Below are 20,732 nucleotides of genomic sequence, written 5' to 3'. Positions count from 1 at the left end.
AATTACAATTTAAAAAATTCTAAAAAGTGTTTGATTTTATTTCACAGTAATCGTGATCAGTTTTGTCTCCCACCCCTGCTTACTTTTTTTTCTTTAAATAAAAAGCAAGCTTCTATTTTAGAAAATACTCTAGTTAGTGTGGAGCAATTAAAAAACTACTAAACTTAATAGAGATGAGTTGAAAGAAATACTAAATATACCAGAATGTTATTAAATGTTATTTTTGAATACTGGAAAACAGATGTTTTTTAATGGTTTTCATTATACCTTTAATTGTTTTTAAAGAAAAAGTAAAGGATAGGTATTTAAATCTAATTTTTAATGATATCATTCTGAAAACTCAGGATCTTATTTTTAATAGATTGAATAGATTGCTTAAGGAATCATCATAGGATAAAACCTATCTGTGTCTTAATACAGTGTGAAATATAATTTTGGAATGGAATAAGCCTAGAGGCTTTGTCTTTCCTAAGATTTAAAATGTAGCAGCCCTTTCTTCTTTAATCCTCCTCACATATGTTCATTATGCATAGAAAAGTTGAAAGTGTTTCAATATGGAAATATTACCTACCTTATAGGGTATTATCACTTTATGAGAATTAAATGTAGTAAATATAAAAGGACTTTATAAAATGTAACATGTTGTATAGCTGGTTTTTTTTGATGTTGTTACTCTCTCATGCCTTGAATAAATGTTATATTGTTATAGAATCTTCTGAAAACTATTGGAAATTAATAACAAAATTAAACCTTTTTGCAAGGTGCTGTCTGTTTCCACATCAATTAGAATCTATTTCCTTTGGTTAAATAGAAGATCTTATTTAAATCCTAGATATGATTGTGCAGCTTATATTGATGCCAATCTAATGCAAAAGATAAGAACCCAGATAGGAAATTTGTCAGTAAGCCAAAAGAGTTTCAAAACAGAGTTGGTTAGCAATGTCAGATGCTTGGAGTATAGGAAAATGGAGACTGAGAAAATCCCGTTTAACTTGGCTATATAGAAGGTAGATTAGTACCTTTAAAGATATCAATTAGAGTAATTAGCCTCCACTTAAAATAAATTAATTAATATTTAAAAATACAATGTTTTTTCCATTAGATTACAGATTACTAACCAAAGGAAATAAGTAAATAAAGTGTTTATTTACAAGTCTCTAAATATTTGATTCCTTAGTTTTTGAAATTTAAGGTTCTTATTAAATTTAAGGTTCTTAAGTTGGCAACTCAGAAACCTACCTGCAATGAGCAAGTTCTCCTGTGCTTGCCTTTGGCAGGTGAACAGTATAGACAGATCACACTTAGTTTTTACTTAGTGACAGTTGGGAGTTAAATCTCTAAGGCATTTGCCCTCACTCTTCTGTGTTATGCAAGCATGAGATTAATTAGATTTCTAGTTTTGTATTTTCCCCCATGAATGCTGTAACAACTTTAGAAAAGGCCGAACTTTTATTCTTCACACTTGAAGCAAATTGATCGTATTAAGACGGTTAAATGATTTTTTAGTATGATTTATTGTGACCCTGAGTCTACATCATCTTCCTCCTGTCAAATCAGACATATAATGAAACTTAAATGGACTCTCTACTTAATTATTTTATCTGTTATTATTTCTCTTGCTAAATTTATGAAATTAATAAGTTTATTAAATATAGCAACTAAAAAAAAGATATCAATTAGAGTAAAATAGTTTTCTCACTAGGTGTATCTTCCAGCATGAATATGTATATCATTATTATTATCTTTTTACTTTCACTTACTTTTCTTTTTAGCTTTTTCCTCCCTCTGCCATTTGACATATGTTTGCTTGTCTCCTTTACCATGTGGAGACTTCATGAAAGCAAGGGCTTTGTTTTGTTCACTGCTTTATCTTCCATCATTACCCACAACAGTGACTGACACGTAGTGGACTCACAAGAAATATTTGTTGTATGGATAGTCTCTTAGTTACTGAAACGAGACTGTATCTTAAACTGACCACTTAACAGTGTGCCTATGCCCAGCACTTAGTAAAGTGCTTGATAAATGATTGTTAAATGAATTAACTCCTTTCTTATTTTTCTTTTCCACCTGAATTGCAGTTCTTTAAAGGAGGTTTTTCTTAAGAATATAACTGGTAGAAAAACTTGACTGACCTCCCTGTTAGAAGGGAGTATTGGGTTGTTGTTTTTTAATCTTTGTGCTGTCTTCTCTTGTTATTAATCATAGTTGATCTGTTTGATCTTGACTAGTCAGAGGTAGAGCCTAGCTTGGCAGCACACAAAATTTAGTATGAAACCAGGTTTTTATATACTTTATAGATACCCATATATGTTTGACATGTAAGTATGACTGTATTTCTGTTTTCATTTGCCTATTGTTCAAACACATGAAAAATCTGATACTGGAGCATATATTGTACAAGGAGAGATGACCTAAAGAAAGAAAAAGATCATTACTATATTCTGATGCGTTAGAGAAGTAAAACCATTATAAAATAAAGAACTTAATGATATTAAATATTGGAATGTAGCTACCATGTTTTGGCTAGGGTACTTTAGTTTTCATATATTGACAAGAAAATCAATCCAAAATTCCTCAAAAATGTCACAAAGCTAGGAAATAATAATACATAATTATTTTACAAATAATTATCTGAACATTATAGTGAAAATGAAAAAATTAGTTTTAAGGGGGTTTGCTTCCCATTTTTTCCATTTCCAAGTTTTGTGCATTTATTTTTAAAGATTAAAGAACAGATGGATAGGAATATTATAAAGGTTTTATATTTTTCCATATGCTTGAAATACTGCATGATTTAAAATATGAATAATAGCCTCCCCCAAAAGGGCCTGCATAGATGAGGCCAACAAATCAAGCTTAGAATAATGTAGGAATGTTAATGTTGGTGTTATAGCAAAGTTGCTTTTTCTCCTTGTATGTCTAGTACAATATATTCACATATAAAGATAAATATCCACATGTAATTTTTTGAAGGCTGTAAATTAGGTCCTTCAGCCCTTGAATCCCAAGAAAGTCATTCACTTGAGGCAGTATTGCAATATATAACAAGCTAAATCTTCAGGCCAAAATTTAATTCAAAGGGCCTACAAATGTGGCTTATTTACTGTTTAAAGTCATGTATATGGAAATAGATTGGATCAGAATCACTTCAATAAGAGTGCATTTATGTTCTCTGCCATTTTATTGCCATCTCATTCTTGGGCATATGATAATTTGGTAGGATAGAGGTACAGGTACCTTTTTAAAAAGCTTACAGCTTGTAATCATATGGCAGAGAATCACTGGTCTAAAATCTTTGAGCTAGAAGACATCAGATTGCATCTCTGAATATTGTGTTGCTAGAGATCATTTGAATCATCTTACTTTCACATGAATAGTTTTTAGTGAATATGATTCATTCTCTTGCTCCAGCACATTTATCCTCCTTATGCTTTGGATTCTGTGGTGTATCTTTTCCCGCTTATTTTTATTTCCTCAGATATCTCCTCTTAACCAATTTGGGCCACTGTTTACATTCAATTGTGGAAATACTTTCCTAGGCTTCCTGGCTTCTGAGCTTTAAGGGGCAAACTTCAGAACTTCTTCAGTCATTATGGTAATTCCTAGAGAGATCTAACCTACAGAATTATAGGTGATTCATATTCTGGTTCAGGTGTTTACAATTTCATTAACCTCTTAACTGTAATATATCCCACAAGCCCTCACATACCTACTGTTAACTGAACTATTTGGTTTGAAAGTACATCCTACTCCTTGCTTTATTACTAGTGAGAAATCTTGTCTTTTAACAAGTTGTTATTTTGAATGAAGCACGCAAGTTGAAATCCCCTATTATTACATAACTTCTTTGCTCTACTGTACCTTGAAGGATAAAACAATATTTACTCTTTAACTCTTTGGAATTGTCTTATTTTAGATTTACAAAATTTCTCATATTTTGATAAAATTGTGCTTAGACATAGCCTCTCAGTGGGATCCTCTGTTTTCTTGGGATCCTGGCATATAATATTTAAGTCTACTTGTAATTCCACTGGCAAGATCGGATTTAGTTTCTTCTATTTTCCTCTTTCTTCAGATGGAATCCAGTGAGTATACACACGTGTGTATATACATGCACACAGACAAAAAATGTGCATGTACATGGTTGACCTAGTAGATCGTATGACTAGGAGTGTCAGGGTGGCTAAAATCCTCCTAAGGACACAGAAGGTTGTAGAGAAATAGGTACTTAATGAAGCAGTATAAGGATAGTGGGTGTATGAAGTGAAAGTGAAAGTCACTCAGTGGTGTCTGACTCTTTGCAAGCCCATGGACTATAGTCCATGGAATTCTCCAGGGCACAATACTGGAGTGGGTAGCCTTTCCCTTCTCCAGGGGATCTTTCCAACCCAGGGATTGAACCCAGGTTTCCCGCATTGCAGGCAGATTCTTCACCAACTGAGCTATTGGAAGCTGAAGATTATTGAGTTCTTTTGTCCTGGCAACTAGTCTTAAAAAAAAGAACGTTTCATCTCTTCACTCTCAAGGAACAGTGCTTATATTGTGATTCTCTACCTGTATTGTACATGTAGGGGGCTTTTACAAAGAAGAGTTTCATGGATTTCAGCCATAAATATTCTGGTTAATAAGTTGTCAGAGCTTCTCAGACTTCAATGTATTGTAAATCATTGGGGGATCTTGTTAAGGTACAGGTTTCATTCAGTAGTTCTGGAACGGGGCTTGAGGCGCGAATGTCTGACATTCTCCCAGGTGATGCTGATTTTACTAATAAGGAATTGAAAGGAAGTGTATTTTCGTAAGTTCTTCCGTAGTTTCTGGGCTTCTCTGATGGCTCAGTGGTAGAGTCTCCCTGCAATTTAGGAGATGCACGATCTATCCTGGATTGGGAAGATCTCCTGCAGGAGATCTCGTTTTCTTGCCTGGAAAATCCCATGGACAGAGGAGCCTGGTGGACTACAGTTCATAGGGTTGCAAAGAGTCAGACATGACTGCAGCAACTTAGCACGCACACATAGCTTCTAATGTGCTGAAAATGATTAATTACCATCTTTCTTTTATGTAAGATGTTTTATACTGTTTTTTAATTGTGGTATAATTAACATGCAATATAATGTATAGACCTTAAGTATTCAGTTGGATAAGTTGTAATACTTTGTTAATATCACCCAAAACAAATAATAATGAAAGTTTTTTCTATTCAGATATGTTGATTATATTGACAGCAAGAAGATTTAATTAGAAACTAAAGTTATGGTTATATATCAAAAGCATGTCCTTTGGCTTAGTTTAAATATTGTCCAACCCATCTATTGAAAAATGTATTTTAAGTGATAAAATACATAAGGATAAAATTCAAAAGGCACAAGAGATTAAGCAGTGAAAAACAAGTTATACTTTTTAGCTGCCCAGTTTCTTTTCTCAGTGTATAGATAAACTGATAAGTAATATATATATATGTATACAGAGTTTATATACAGTATTTATGTATGTGTACATGTATACATATCCTGTGTGTATGCACATATGTGTATGTATATACACACACACAACTGGAACATGTTTGATTCAGGTGAGTAGAGATAAGAGTTGGTGTGTGTGTCTCCATACTTTTTCTTTAAATACCATATCATACTGTCTACCCTGTTCGGTGTTTTTTAGTGACCGTTCTTTATCAGTATATATATATATGTATATAACTGCTACTGCTAAGTCGCTTCAGTCATGTCCGACTCTGTGTGACCCCATAGACGGCAGCCCACCAGGCTCCACCGTCCTTGGGATTCTCCAGGCAAGAACACTGGAGTGGGTTGCCATTTCCTTCTCCAATGCATGAAAGTGAAAGTGAAGTCGCTCAGTCGTGTCCAACCCTCAGCAACCCCATGGACTGCAGCCTACCAGGCTCCTCCGTCCATGGGATTTTCCAGGCAGAGTACTGGAGTGGGGTGCCATTGCCCTTATTAATAGACATTTATAATCCCTTGGAAAACATGTTACAAAGTATAGATCCTCTGGTTTCTTCACATTGAAAAGTTTATATGTGTGTGTTTAAAATAAACAGTATTACATTTAAAATGAACAGTTTGGGATGTGGAACAGTTGCATTAATACTGTGAATGTCAGATGCTGTGTTTAGGTCTTGTGAAGTGCTGTGCAGGTTTTAATAATTGCATAGGAGATCAGCAGCATACCTGTTTAACTCTCATGGTTCTGATGGCTTGCCAAGTTTGAGAATAACTGTAATATGTGAGTTTGCAGAGAATCTGAACTTCTTCCTTGTACCAACCTTTGTCAGCCTTTATTAAAATATGTTAGTAGATGCAGTTAATAATATCTAAGCCAGTCTACGGAGAAGGCAATGGAACCCCACTCTAGTACTCTTGCCTGGAAAATCCCATGGATGGAGGAGTCTGGTAGGCTGCAGTCCATGGGGTCGCTAAGAGTCGGACACGACTGAGCAACTTCCCTTTCACTTTTCACTTTCATGCATTGGAGAAGGAAATGGCAACCCACTCCAGTGTTCTTGCCTGAAGAATCCCAGGGACGGGGGAGCCTGGTGGGCTGCCGTCTATGGGGTCACGCAGAGTCGGACATGACTGAAGTGACTTAGCAGCAGCCAGCAAGCCAGTCTGACTGTGGGGATGTATAAAGAATATTGATAATATTCTTTAAATGTGTTATTCATGATATTCCTCAGTTTGCAGAAAATCACCATTTGTAAGGGGGGCAAGTCTATCTCGTCTGTCGTCTTGTTTGTTGGATAATTTAAAAAGAGAACAAATACCATGAAGGCAAATTCATTTTTAAGACCTCTGGCTATTTCAGGATACTACATAATAATATAAAACTGTTTTATGAAAAAGCTGATTATTCCTACCTATAAGTAAGTCTTTCTATTAATAGAATGGTTGATTATATATTTATTTGATAACTTACAGTTAAAGTGTACACATGAATAATTTAAGATCCAGAAAGGGTACCAATCTAATGTTCTAAAGCAGAGAGTACTCAGAGACTATTGATAGAGTGAATTGCTTATTTTTCTTCTTTCCTTCTTTTAACTTTTAAAGACTTAAACATAACTTTAGTAAAAACATTATTTTTTATAGTGAGTCATAGGTATGCCAACCTTGTTATATGGAGGAAATGTTATTTCTTAGCCATGTAGGAGCCACTTTAATAAAAATCAAGTTCCTTCAGAAATCATTTTGTTGCCCATGTAGGTCATTAGTGTTATAGGTTAATACAATTTTACACTCAGTCTAGATCAATCTACTTAATATATGGTTTTTATTTTAATTTAAATTCGACGTCAACCATTTTGTGAACGTATGAGCAGCTCACTACATTTTCTTCATTTTTTTCCTCAAAATTAGAAGTTAGACTGAATAATCATAGTTCAGTTCAGTTCAATCGCTCAGTCGTGTCCGACTATATGCGACCCTATGAATTACACACCCGCCATCCCTGTCCATCACCACTCCCGGAGTTCACTCAAATTCATGTCCATTGAGTCAAGATGCCATCCAGCCATCTAGCCTCTGTCGTCCCCTTCCCCTCCTACCCTCATCCCTCCCAGCATCAGGGTCTTCTCCAGTGAGTCAACTCTTTGCATGAGGTGGCCCAGGTACTGGAGTTTCAGCTTCAGCATCAGTCTTTAAAATGAATATTCAGGACTGATCTCCTTTAGGATGAACTGGTTGGATCTCCTTGCAGTCCAAGGGACTCTCAAGAGTCTTCTCCAACACTACAGTTGAAAAGCATCCATTCTTTGGCACTCAGCTTTCTTCACAGTCCAACTCTCACATCTGTACATGACCGCTGGAAAAACCATAGCCTTGACTAGACGGACCTTTGTCGGTAAAGTCATGTCTCTGCTATCTAGGTTGGTCATAACTTTCCTTCGAAGGAGTAAGCGTCTTTTAATTACATGGCTGCAATCACCATCTGCAGTGATTTTGGAGCCCAATAAAACAAAGTCTGACACTGTTTCCCCTATTTCCCCATCTATTACCCATGAAGTGATGGGACCAGATGCCATGATCTTCGTTTTCTGAATGTTGAGCTTTAAGCCAGCTTTTTCACTCTCCTCTTTCACTTTCATCAGCAGGCTTTTTAGTTCCTCTTCACTTTCTGCCATAAGGGTGGTGTCATCTGCATATCTGAGGTTATTGATATTTCTCCTGGCAATCTTGATTCCAGCTTGTGCTTCTTCCAGCCCAGTGTTTCTCATGATGTACTCTGCATAGAAGTTAAATAAGCAGGGTGACAATATACAGCCTTGACGTACTCCTTTTCCTATTTGGAACCAGTCTGTTGTTCCATGTTCAGGTCTAACTGTTGCTTCCTGACCTGCATATAGGTTTCTCAAGAGGCTGGTCAGGTGGTCTAGTATTCCCATCTCTTTCAGAATTTTCCACATTTATTGTGACCCACAAAGTCAAAGGCTTTGGCATAGTCAATAAAGCAGAAATAGATGTTTTTCTGGAACTCTCTTGCTTTTTCCATGATCCAGCAGATGTTGGCAATTTGATCTCTGGTTCCTCTGCCTTTTCTAAATCCTGCTTGAACATCTGGAAGTTCACAGTTCACGTATTGCTGAAGCCTGGCTTGGAGAATTTTGAGCATTACCTTACTAGCATGTGAGATGAGTGCAATTGTGCAGCAGTTTGAGCATTCTTTGGCATTGCCTTTCTTTGGGATTGGAATGAAAACTGACCTTTTCCCGTCCTGTGGCCACCGCTGAGATTTCCAAATTTGCTGGCATATTGAATGCAGCACTTTCACAGCATTATCTTTCAGGATTTGAAATAGCTCAACTGCAATTCCATCACCTCCACTAGCTTTGTTTGTAGTGATGCTTTCTAAGGCCCACTTGACTTCACATTCCAGGATGTCTGGCTCTAGGTGAGTGATTACATTATCGTGATTATCTTGGTCGTGTAGATCTTTTTTGTACAGTTCTTCTGTGTATTCTTGCCACCTCTTCTTAATATCTTCTGCTTCTGTTAGGTCCATACCATTTCTGTCCTTTATCGAGCCCATCTTTGCATGAAATGTTCCCTTGGTGTCTCTAATTTTCTTGAACAGATCTCTAGTCTTTCCCATTCTGTTCTTTTCCTCTATTTCTTTGCATTGATCACTGAGGAAGGCTTTCTTATCTCTCCTTGCTGTTCTTAGGAACTCTGCATTCAGATGCTTATATCTTTCCTTTTCTCCTTTGCTTTTTGCTTCTCTTCTTTTCACAGCTATTTGTAAGGCCTCCCCAGACAGCCATTTTACTTTTTTGCATTTCTTTTCCTTGAGGATGGTCTTGATCCCTGTCTTCTGTACAGTGTCATGATCCTCTGTCCATAGTTCATCAGGTACCTTATCTATCAGATCTAGTCCCTTAAATCTATTTCTCACTTCCACTGTATAATCATAAGGGATTTGATTTAGGTCATACCTGAATGGTCTAGTGGTTTTCTCCACTGTCTTCAATTTAAGTCTGAATTTGACAATAAGGAGTTCATGATCTGAGGCACAGTCAGCTGCTGGTCTTGTTTTCGCTGACTGTATAGAGCTTCTCCATCTTTGGCTGCAAAGAATATAATCAATCTGATTTTGATGTTGACCATCTGGTGATGTCCATGTGTAGAGTCTTCTCTTGTATTGTTGGAAGAGGGTGTTTGCTATGACCAGGGCATTCTCTTGGCAAAACTCTATTAGCCTTTGTCCTGCTTCATTCCATACTCCAAGGCCAAATTTGCCTGTTACTCCAGGTGTTTCTTAACTTCCTACTTTTGCATTCCAGTCCCCTATAATGAAAAGGACATCTTTTTGGGGTGTTAGTTCTAAAAGGTCTTATATATCTTCATAGAACTGTTCAACTTCAGCTTCTTCAGCATTACTAGTTGGGGCTTAGGCTTGGATTACCATGATATTGAATGGTTTGCCTTGGAAATGAACAGAGATCATTCTGTCGTTTTTGAGATTGCATCCAAGTGCTGCATTTTGGACTCTTCTGTTGACCATGATGGCTACTCCATTTCTTCTAAGGGATTCCTGCCCACAGTGGTAGATATAATGGTCATCTGAGTTAAATTCACCCATTTCAGTCCATTGTAGTTCGCTGATTCCTAGAATGTCGACATTCACCCTTGTTTGACCATTTCCAATTTGCCTTGATTCATGGACCTGACATTCCAGGTTCCTATGCAGTATTGCTCTTTACAGCCTCGGATCTTGCTTCTATCACCAGTCACATCCATAACTGGGTATTGTTTTTGCTTTGGTACCGTCCCTTCATTCTTTCTGGAGTTATTTCACCACTGATCTCCAGTAGCCTATTGGACATCTACCGACCCAGTGAGTTCCCCTTTCAGTATCGTATCATTTTGCCTTTTCATACTCTACATGGGTTTCTCAAGGCAAGAATACTGAAGTGGTTTGCCATTCCCTTTTCCACTGGACCACATTCTGTCAGACCTCTCCACCATGACCCTCCCATCTTGGATAGGCCCACTTGGCATGGCTTAGTTTCATTGAGTTAGACAAGGCTGTGATCCTAGTGTGATTAGATTGACTAGTTTTCTGTGATTATGGTTTCAGTGTGTCTTCCCTCTGATGCCCTCTTCCAACACCTGCCATCTTACTTGGGTTTCTCTTACCTTGGATTGGGGTATCTCTTCACGGCTGTTCTAGCAAAGTGCAGCCGCCACTGCTTACTTGGACGAGGGGTATCTCCTCACAGCCACCCCTCCTGACCTTGAACGTGGAGTAGCTCCTCTCAGCCCTCCTGCGCCACACAGCCGCCGCTTCTTGGACGTGAGGTTGCTCCTCTCGGCTGCCTCCCCTGACCTTGGGCGTGGGGTAGCTCCTCTCTGCACCACCCCTGACCTGCAACCATTGGGTCGCAAAGAGTCAGACATTACTAAGCAACTAACATACCGACACCCTTTAAGTGAAAACTCCTTTGTCCATGGGATCTCCAGGCAAGAATACTGGAGTGGGTTGCCATTTCCGTCTCCATGGTATCTTCCCGACCCAGGGATCAAAACCAGGTCTCCTGCATTGCAGGCAAATGCTTTACCATACCATCTGAGCCACGAGGGAGTTTCATCTGAAAGCTGTAGGTCTTAGGTGTCTTCCTAATCTAAATTGTATTAAAATTAAAGGCTAAATAATGCTTCTTTTGTATATACTCGGAGAAGGCAATGGCACCCCACTCCAGTACTCTTGCCTGGGAAATCCCATGGGCGGAGGAGCCTGGTAGGCTGCAGTCCATGGGGCTGCAAAGAGTCTGACACAGAACTATTATGTGAGTACATAAAAAAGCTAATTTCAGATTTAGCTATAGAAATTTAGGTGTTGATTATTTTTTAAGCCTCTTAATGACAGAGAACATAGAGTACTTACATTAAAATGCTTTTTGAAAACTCAAATATTTGTCAGTGCTATGCATCAGTCAGTGATCAGTTAGTACTTGTTGAGCTAATGAATTGTGCAGTTAGTGTTTTCTTCCGTAAATAAGATATTCCATTTAATCACTGTCTGCCTATGGCTGTCTTCTTTTTACTTACAGTGTCTAGTTTCGGTCACCATCTCTCTGTATAGCTGATTCTTCACAATCCTCTCACCAGCTCTTGCTCTTGTGCTCTCAGTATAAAATAGGATATTTTTGTTTCACTTTTGAAGTGAAAAGGCTTGAAAATTAATCAAATGTACCATCTTTCTAAAAGGTTCACTAGATTGGGAGACATGGAAAAGAGTCACTTTTTAACACGTGACGGGTTAAAATTTAATTGTTTCAAACAGAAGCAACTCTATCTTGTGTATGCATGATCTAAGCATTTTATACCCTACATAACAGAAGTATTCTTTGGTTTCTTTTTTTTTGTTTGTTTGTTTTTTTTCAGAGCAAGTAACTAAGTTTGTAAAAGTGCAGCTCTCATCACTATCTTGGCTAGACATCAAGTCTACCCTACTGTATTTAACAGTCTATTATTACCAACCACTTATTCGAACTTAACATATATATAGATTTAGTAACATACACTCATTTGAGATATACCTCTGAAAAATTTCTTATTCCCTAAACACATTGAAAATAAATTGTTTATTTTGGCTAAATTTCAGAGCTTTTGAAAGTTTATCAGTCAGATTATATTCATGTGCTTACTGTAGACACTTGTTGCTGAAACATTAAGTGTAAAGTTTTCACTTAAAGGGTGTAGGTATGTTAGTTGCTCAGTCATGTCTGACTCTGCGACCCCATGGACTGTAGCCTGCCAGACTCCTTTGTCCATGGGATCTCCAGGCAAGAATACTGGAGTGGGTTGCCATTTCCGTCTCCATGGAATCTTCCCGACCCAGGGATCAAAACCAGGTCTCCTGCATTGCAGGCAAATGCTTAACCGTACCATCTGAGCCTCGAGGGAGTTTCATCTGAAAGCTGTCTAGAAGGTAATTTGTATCATGTTTGAAATGTCAAAGCCTAGTGTCTCCACCTCTGTGTTTAATGAAAAGTAAGGTATTTATACCTGATATAAATCCGTAAATATGGAGATGACCTCTATTAAGGTACTATTTTTACATAAAATATAAAATTTGGACAATACAGATACCAAGTCTTATAAAACCCATACTTAAAATGTTGTAAGTACCAGAGGAAATGTGACCATCCTGGACCTTATCCCTGGGATTGTCATCATTTAAACAAAAGAACCCGATACAGGTATTCCCCATGGCATAAGCCCATGCATGAGCTTCCTTCTCTTACCTCCCTTGTTTCCCGTTGTCCAATGTTAGATAAGGATTTTTGCTTCAGATAAGGATTTTTGCTAGTGGTTCCAAATTACTGTCACTTGTCCTTCAGTTCTCTCTCGTAAGTTGACACTTTTACTTAGTCTCTGAGTATTTCACATTAGGCACATTTCCAACGTGACAGAAAATGCTGGATGCTTCCATTTAGTGCTTTAACATCTTGGAGGCTTTTCCTTATTTGTTAAATGAGGTTAGTTTCTTGTTTTCCTGCTGAATTAATAAGTTTTTGTGGCTCAGCTGGTAAAGAATCTGCCTGCAATGCGAGAGACCTGGGTTTGATCCCTGGGTTGGGAAGATCCCCTGGAGAAGGGAAGGGCTACCCACTCCAGTATTGTGGCCTGGAGAATTCCATGGACTGTATAGTCCATGGCGTCACAAAGAGTCAGACACAACTAAGTGACTTTCCATGTCACTTTCCATGTGAAAGCCCTTTATATATTGGAAATCACAAATGATTCTTGTTGTTTAGTATTACTTTGTTTCTTTGCAACCTTGAAATACTGACTACTTTCACATTACCTCTTAGGAATATTTTATAGTAAGTTTCCTGTATAACTTTAACTCTGAGAGGCTGTTTTCTCATCGGTGTGAGGATTTGGGCGGTTTACCTTTTGTCCTTTTATTCTGTTTTGTTTTGGGGAGCTTTCCCTTTTATTTGTTAAAAATGAAATGTGAAAACTTTAGTATGAACTGTTTTGTTTATTTTGGAGGGCTTTTAAATTTTCCTTTCACATTTTCCATTTGGCTTGCCTTTTTTAAATCTCGCTAACCTTATCTATTCTTCTAGACATAAGAAGTACCATAAAAGATTAATGTTTCCTTCTCCTTAGACTTCCCTGCCTTCCCTCCCCATTCCTAAAACATAAATTGTTCTTATATTTCCTCCTTCATTTGTCATCCCTTATTTTTAAGATGTGATCCCTCCTATAACATCTGCTGTCTTCTCTTAACTGTTATTTAATTCAGGTATTGTACAAGGAGATAACAAACTTGTCTGTTTTAAACATCCATTTGCTGAGAACAATATTAGGTAATTGATATTTTCAATTCATTTAGAGGTGTTTTAAAAGTTGCACTAAGATAATCTTATGTTTCTACTTAAAGGTAACTTGAAATTAAGCATTAGAAATGAGCTGATGTTGGGAGTCACTTACATTGTTCTCTTTGATTTCCCCTTATTCTTCCTCTTTTTTAAAATTTTGCTTTTAAAGAAAATAGTACAGGAAATTGGACAATACATTATATATCATTTCTGTTTTATTTCTATTTATTTATTTGAATTTTCTAGGAGAGTTTCTCCAAATATTTAGAGATTTTTTTTTTTTCTTTTTTTTTTGTCTACCTCAGAACTGAATCCCTCAGTTATCTGAACTGGGAGAGAAATGAGTAGTTTGGCATCATTCAATTTTCTGGTTAGCTGATGTTCAGATATGTTAAACTCTTGCTATGATTCCTAATGTGCTCTGCTTTAATGATGTATAACACATGTACAGAAAGAGTGTTCAAAACATAACTGTTAGCCTAAATGACTTCTCACAAAGCAGGCACCAGTGAAAACTGCCATTTAAGGAAAGAAATAGAGATTACCAGCACCCCAGGAGTTCCTTCGTACCTCCTCCCTAATCACTAACCCTCCTTCCCAAAGTAACCAGTATATTGATTGCTAACACTGTAGTATAGTTTTATCTGTTTTTGAGCTTTACATAAATAGAATTGTACAGTATATGTTATTTTGTGCTTAGTGTCTTGTTGTTCAGCATTGTGTTTGTGAGTTTCATTGATATTATTATATGTAATGTAGCTCCTTTTGGTTTTAATTTGCGTTTCCCTGGTTACAGATGATGCTGAGGATATTTTCATATAGTTATTGGGCCATGGATTTCCTCTTTTGTAAAGTACCTGTTGAGATTCTTGCTGTTTTCCTGTTGAATTCTTTTGTTTTTGTTCTTTTGACTAATTTGTAGAAGTTCTTTATGTATTCTGAATACAAGCCCTTTGTTAGTTACATGTGTTGCAGATATCTTTTCCCATTTTGTGGCTTGCTTTTTCATTCTTTTGATGTCTTTGGAACTTTTAATCTAGTCCAGACTTCTTAGTCTTTTTCTAAGACTAAATAAAAGCAATATCTTTTGTCTGCTATTTAAGATATCTTTCTCTTTTATTGTCTTCTAGAAGCTTTTCTGTTTGTCCTTCACATTGAGTTACAATCCATCTGAAAGTGATTTTATGTATAGTGTATGTTAAGTGTAGCTGGGATCAAGTTTCATTGCTTTCCACGTGTTTATCAGCATTTGACCCTGAAGTATCTCTTGGAAAGACCGTATGTTCCTCACTGTTCTGCACTGACACCTGTGTAGTAAATCAGGTGTCCATATATGTTTGAATCTGTTTATGATCTCTTTTCTATTTCATTGGTCTGTTGATGCTTGCAAAAGTACCATACTGTCACTACTGGAGAATTATAATAAGTTTTGATATCCAGTAGAGCTAATTCTGCATGTTTTTTTTTTTTTTTTCCCCTCATGGGTACTTGTACTTGGAACTGTGAATTTCTGTAGAAACTTTAGAATTGGTTTCTTAAGTTCTCAGGTATAAAAGACAAAGCCTGTTGGGATCCGCACTCAGCATTTCTCAAGAGGTTGCAGTCAAGCTAATAACAAACAGTGTAGTTTCTCAAGATGTGACTGGACTTGGAAGATCCACTTCCAAGCTCACTCATGTAGGTGTTGGCACGAGTTTCAGTTTCTTATGTGGAATTATGGCCTCCCCTAGAGCTAGTGACCCAAGAGTGCCACCTTCTTTGTTCTGTTCACATACTGTCACTTCTACTTTGTTCTGTTGATGGAAAGTTGAGTCACTAGTCTTTTTCAAAGAACCAGCTTTTGGTTTTATTCATTTTTTTTCTTGTTTTGATTTATATTTCATTATGTTCTGCCTTTATTGTTTTTTTATCTTCTATATTTTTTGGTTAGATTGTTATTGAAAAAATTTTTGAACTAGATACTTAACTGATTTGTAGCTTTTCTTTTAGCCTGTGAATTCGCTTCCAACATGACATTAACTCACCTTCCAGAGTTTGATGTTTATTGTCATTCAGTTTAGAATGTTTTCCTAATGTTCCATGGAGTTTTCTTTTTAGAGTTATTTAGACTATTTCTTAGTTTCTGAACATATGGCAGTTTTGTGGATTAAAAAAAAAAATTTCGAATTCAAAACCACTGCAGTCAGAAAACATATTCTTTAGGATTTTGGTCCTGTTAAATTTGTTGTAACTTACAGTGTGTCTATACACATGGTCAGTTTTTCTGTACTTGAAAAAAAGGTATACTTTTTCTTTGTTGAGTGCATTGTTTTATTAGTATGTCAGTTAGCTAAAGTTTATCATTATGTCAATCATATATCCTTATTGATTTTGCTTGTCTTAACAGTTTCTGAAAGAGTTGTGTCAAACCTTCAATACATTTGTGGATTCTCATATCTCTTTTAAATGTTTCTATTCCTTTTATATATTAAGGCTATGATGTAAATTCAGAGAAGGCAAATTGCATATGAGTTTAGAATTATTTTAAATCTTTATGAAGTAGTGCCCTTAATTTCTAATGTCTCATGTTTATCTACATTAGTTTTGGTATGTAATCTTTATTTGTCATGTTACTTTTATCTTGTGTTCAAGAGAAATAACTTTCTCTTATAAGCAACACATAGTTGAGTTTTTAAAAATCCATTTTGATATATATTTTTTACTTGAATCATTTCCATTTGCTGTAGTTGCTGATATATTTATGTTTAGTAGTTCTTATTTCATACTCCTTTTTCCTTTCTTTGGAATGTTTAAATTTATTATTCACCTCTCATTTTCTTTGTAGTTATACATTCTTTTACACCATACATCCTTGACTTATTGAAGTCTAATATAAAATAGTACTTTTTACTTCTTGATGATCAGTGAAGGCATCTTAGAGCACTTGAACTCCATTGAACTTCCTCTTGATTGATTTGATTTAGTTAGTATTTTACTCCCATATGTATTTTAAATCCCACCAGATACTTAATAGTATTTTATGTGGTTAATGTTCATTTAGTATTTACTCTTTTGTTATTTTCATTGCTTCTTACATCTCCAACTTCCATCAAAGATCATTTTCTTCTACCTGAAAAGCAATGACTCAATAGCTTCTAGTGCACACACTATGGACTTCTGTATACTTAGTAGAAGGAGTTGTGGAGCGTTGATGCAGCACAGCTGCAGTATTTTAGAAGTCAGAGTAGTGTAGGAACTGTGAATTAGGGGATTTGGCTTGAATCCCAGTCGATCCAGTTGCTGTGCTTATTTGGAAAAGTCAGCTTTTTTTCCTCAATACTCTCTTGGGGATGGTGATATTCCCACTTCATAGTAAAGGTAGAATTAAATGAGCATATTTATTTAAGTTGCTTAGTGTATTGTCAGCATCAGCGTGACTGCTGTTGTTGCGTTGTACTGTTCTTTATGGTAGATGAAAAGTGTTAAGTCTTGTGTGCTTACAAGAACAAAATACCCATAATTTCAAATAGAAAAAGATGAAAGAAAAAATTAAGAAAATGAAGAGATGAAGAAAGTCTACCTGTGTCCAACTGGAGTACATAAAAATAGAAATTGAGGATACATACCCAGACTCTGACCAGGTAACTTACAAATCACACTGAAAAATAATCTGTTCCTTTGGTAGTCTTGTGTATTAAATTATAACTTTTGTGGATGGGTTTGAAATTATAATTAATGGCATTGAAGTCAAGGAGGACAAAAATGACCCCTCCTGTTGCTTTCGTCTAGTGAGTTTGTCTTCCTAGAATTTGTTCTTACATAAAAATATTTTCCATTCCATTTTTTTAATGATTGTAATTGTGAAAGAGGTTGGAGTGTCGTGTAAAGCAAAAGTATAAAAAAAATTAATTGGCTTTTTAGTTGAAACCAGGTATTAAGGGAGGACAGGTTATTTGCAGCATGTTTACACTTCTCAATTTTGTTTTATTTATGCTAAAACTTTGTTCACTGAATTCATCAGTTGCACAGCCAACTGTTGTTTGCCTGTGAAAGTTACACAGCCAAAAGTTAGTAACATCTTTTCCTCCTGCTCACAGTTAGCATATGTTCAACCAGGGTGCTGTTTATCTTTTAAATAGGCTAAAAGGATAGTTAGCAGTTAATCACCTTTGTAACATCCAGAGTTCCTTGCCTACAGTAGATTTACAGTAGTTTAACAGTTGAATGAATGAAACTAGAAGCATTGCCGTATAGTTTTTCTCTGCCATTTTAGCTTCAGGAATCTTTCCCTTCAAGAGATTGGGAGCTAAAGGAAGAAAGAAAACCATCTTCATTCATTTTGTTGAAAAAATACAGACAGATTTGATTGGTTTTCATATACTATAATCCTCTATGAGAGGATTTCTTATACATTTATTGCTTGTGACTAAAATATATATACTAGAAGATTGATATAAAAACTATTATTGATGTGAAAAAATAGGTCTTTACAACAGTCTGTGAAGGGACAAGGAAGAGATTTTTATCCTAAAATTTATTTAAGTACAGTTTCACTGTAATGTGTCTAGATATGGATGTTTTTAAAATTCGTTCTGTGTAAGATAACTTATGCTTTCTGAGAATTTACATTTTTCATTAGAGCTAGAAAATTATAAATTGTTAACTGTTTGAATTTTGAGTATCCTGTTTCTATTTTTATGTACTCCAGTTGGACATAGGTAGACTTTTTTCATCTCATCTTTTATTTCTCTTAAATTTTTCCTTCATCTTGTCTATCTTTTTCTAGTAGATATTATGGGTATTTTGTTCAGTTAATAATATAGGTTATTACTTACAACCTCTAAGTCTTCAGTTGTATCTAATTTGTCATTCAACCTATTCATTGAGTTCTTAATTTCAGTTAACATTTTCTACTTTTAGAAGTTCAATTTGATTTTTTTTATATTTGCCTAGAATTAGATTGTTTATTGCTTATGTTTTCATTCCATTTCCTTAAACATCTTATTTTCTATAACTGGTAGTTTTAATATCTGAAGTCTCAGGTCTTTAATCCAGCTGTTGTTTCTGCTGACTCTTGCTTATGGTAGCATGTTCTCTCATGTAATATGTATTTTGGAGTTGTGAGATTATATTTAGAACTTCAAATGCATATGAAGGTAGATTGCACTTATGAATTTTCAGAGGAAACTGCATCTCCTCACCTCAAGAGACCAGACCAGGGCAGAGAAGTTGCCCTGTCATTTTCTTTTACTGATGAGTGATTTTTGTTTTTTTCTAGTTCAACCTTTTCACAAAAATCTTAGCTTTATACAGAGGGCTTAAATCCAGTTCTGTCTTGAATGAGCCAGAAGCTGTGTTTCTCATTTCCTGCCAGGCTTTGAGTTCTTGACTCTTCGGGGCAACCATGGCTCATGATACCAGTATAGCACTCTGGTTACTTGCTTCTTTTCTTTCTTCATTTATGACTTCTGGCAGTTCCTCTTACTTATTTTAAGAGTTTAGCTATGCTTTTAAATGAATTTTTTTTTTTTTTAGGTTTCTCCTTTTTAAAAAATTTCTATTGGCATATAGCTGATGTATTTCTTAAAAAAATTTATTGACAGTGTTGTGTTAATTTCTTTGTACAGCAAATTGACTCAGTTATTCACACACACACACACACACACACACACACACACACGTATGTTGTTTTTCATATAACAGTTTTTATCTACTAATCCCAAACTCCCAGTCCTTCCGTCCTACCCCACCCCCATTGGCAACCACAAGTCTGTTATATGTCTGTGAGTGTGTTTCTGTTTTGTAGATAAGTTTATTTGTGTCGTATCTTAGATTCTACTTATCAGTAATACCATATGGTGTTTGTCTCTCTCTTTCTGACTTACTTCACTTAGTATGATAATCTCTAAGTCCATCTGTGTTGCTGCAGATGGCATTTCATTCTTTCTAATGGCTGAGTAATATTCCATTTATATCTGTACCACATCTTCCTTATCCATTCCTCTGTCGATGGACATTTAGGTTGCTTCCATGTCTTGGCTGTTGTGAACAGTGCTGCAGTGAACGTTGGGATGCATGTATCCTTTCTGACCATATTTTTCTCTAGATATGTGCCCAGGAGTGGGATTGCAGAGTCATATGATAGCTCTATTTTTAGTTTTTTAAGGAACCTGTGTATAATTCTCTGAAGTGACTGCACCAATTTACATTCCCACCAACAGTGTAAGATGCTTCCCTTCTCTCCACACTGTCTCCAGCATTATTTATTATTTGTAGACTTTTGAAGGATGGCCATTCTGACCAATGTAGGATGGTACCTCATTATGGTTTTGATTTGCTTTTCTCTAATAGCAATGATGAGCATTTTTTATGTGCCTGTTGGCCATCTCTACATGAATATTTTTTGATCTCTCCCCCATAGCCTTCATTTTCCTGTTCACTTTTCCAGTCACAGCATTTATTGCAATGATTTCGTAGCTGTTGACAAAATTTTATTTCCTGTGGTGTATTAGAAGTATCTTGAATAGTCTTGAGTAATGGGCTTAAGAACTTAGTCTTGATTTGATGGAAAGACTTTGGAAGGAAATATTTTGTTTCAGCCCCAGCTGGTGTACTGCAATGCAGTTCTGTCACTTTGCACCCAGAGTTAGTGCAGACTCCAAGAGTTAAAGGGTCCAACAATACTGTCCTTACTTTAGATATCAGCTGGCTGTACTTTGGGTGGCTGGTAACAAACTGATCCCCAGTCAATTCATTACAAATTGGCTGCAGGTGTTCCCATGATCTCATTGAGTTCAGTTATATGCTAAAACAACTGACAGAACTCAGGAAACTGCTACACTTCTGATTAGAGTTTTGTTATAAAGGATACAAATCATGAAGAAAGTATCTTTTCAGTTGGCTA

The 20,732-nt window shown here is 36.1% G+C and overlaps 1 protein-coding gene across 4 annotated transcripts in view; it reads left to right on the top strand.

Moving 5' to 3' along the window:
- The window catches only part of PPHLN1 (periphilin 1), a 169,795-nt gene that overhangs the window by 111,325 nt on the left and 37,738 nt on the right, over positions 1-20,732 (top strand). The gene's annotated exons all lie outside the window — the stretch shown is intronic.

The sequence above is a fragment of the Budorcas taxicolor genome, chromosome 5, assembly GCF_023091745.1.
Source record: "Budorcas taxicolor isolate Tak-1 chromosome 5, Takin1.1, whole genome shotgun sequence".
NCBI classification, from domain to species: Eukaryota; Metazoa; Chordata; class Mammalia; order Artiodactyla; family Bovidae; genus Budorcas; species Budorcas taxicolor.
Note: the sequence above shows the minus strand (reverse complement) of the source record. Positions and strands in the feature narration are given on the sequence as shown.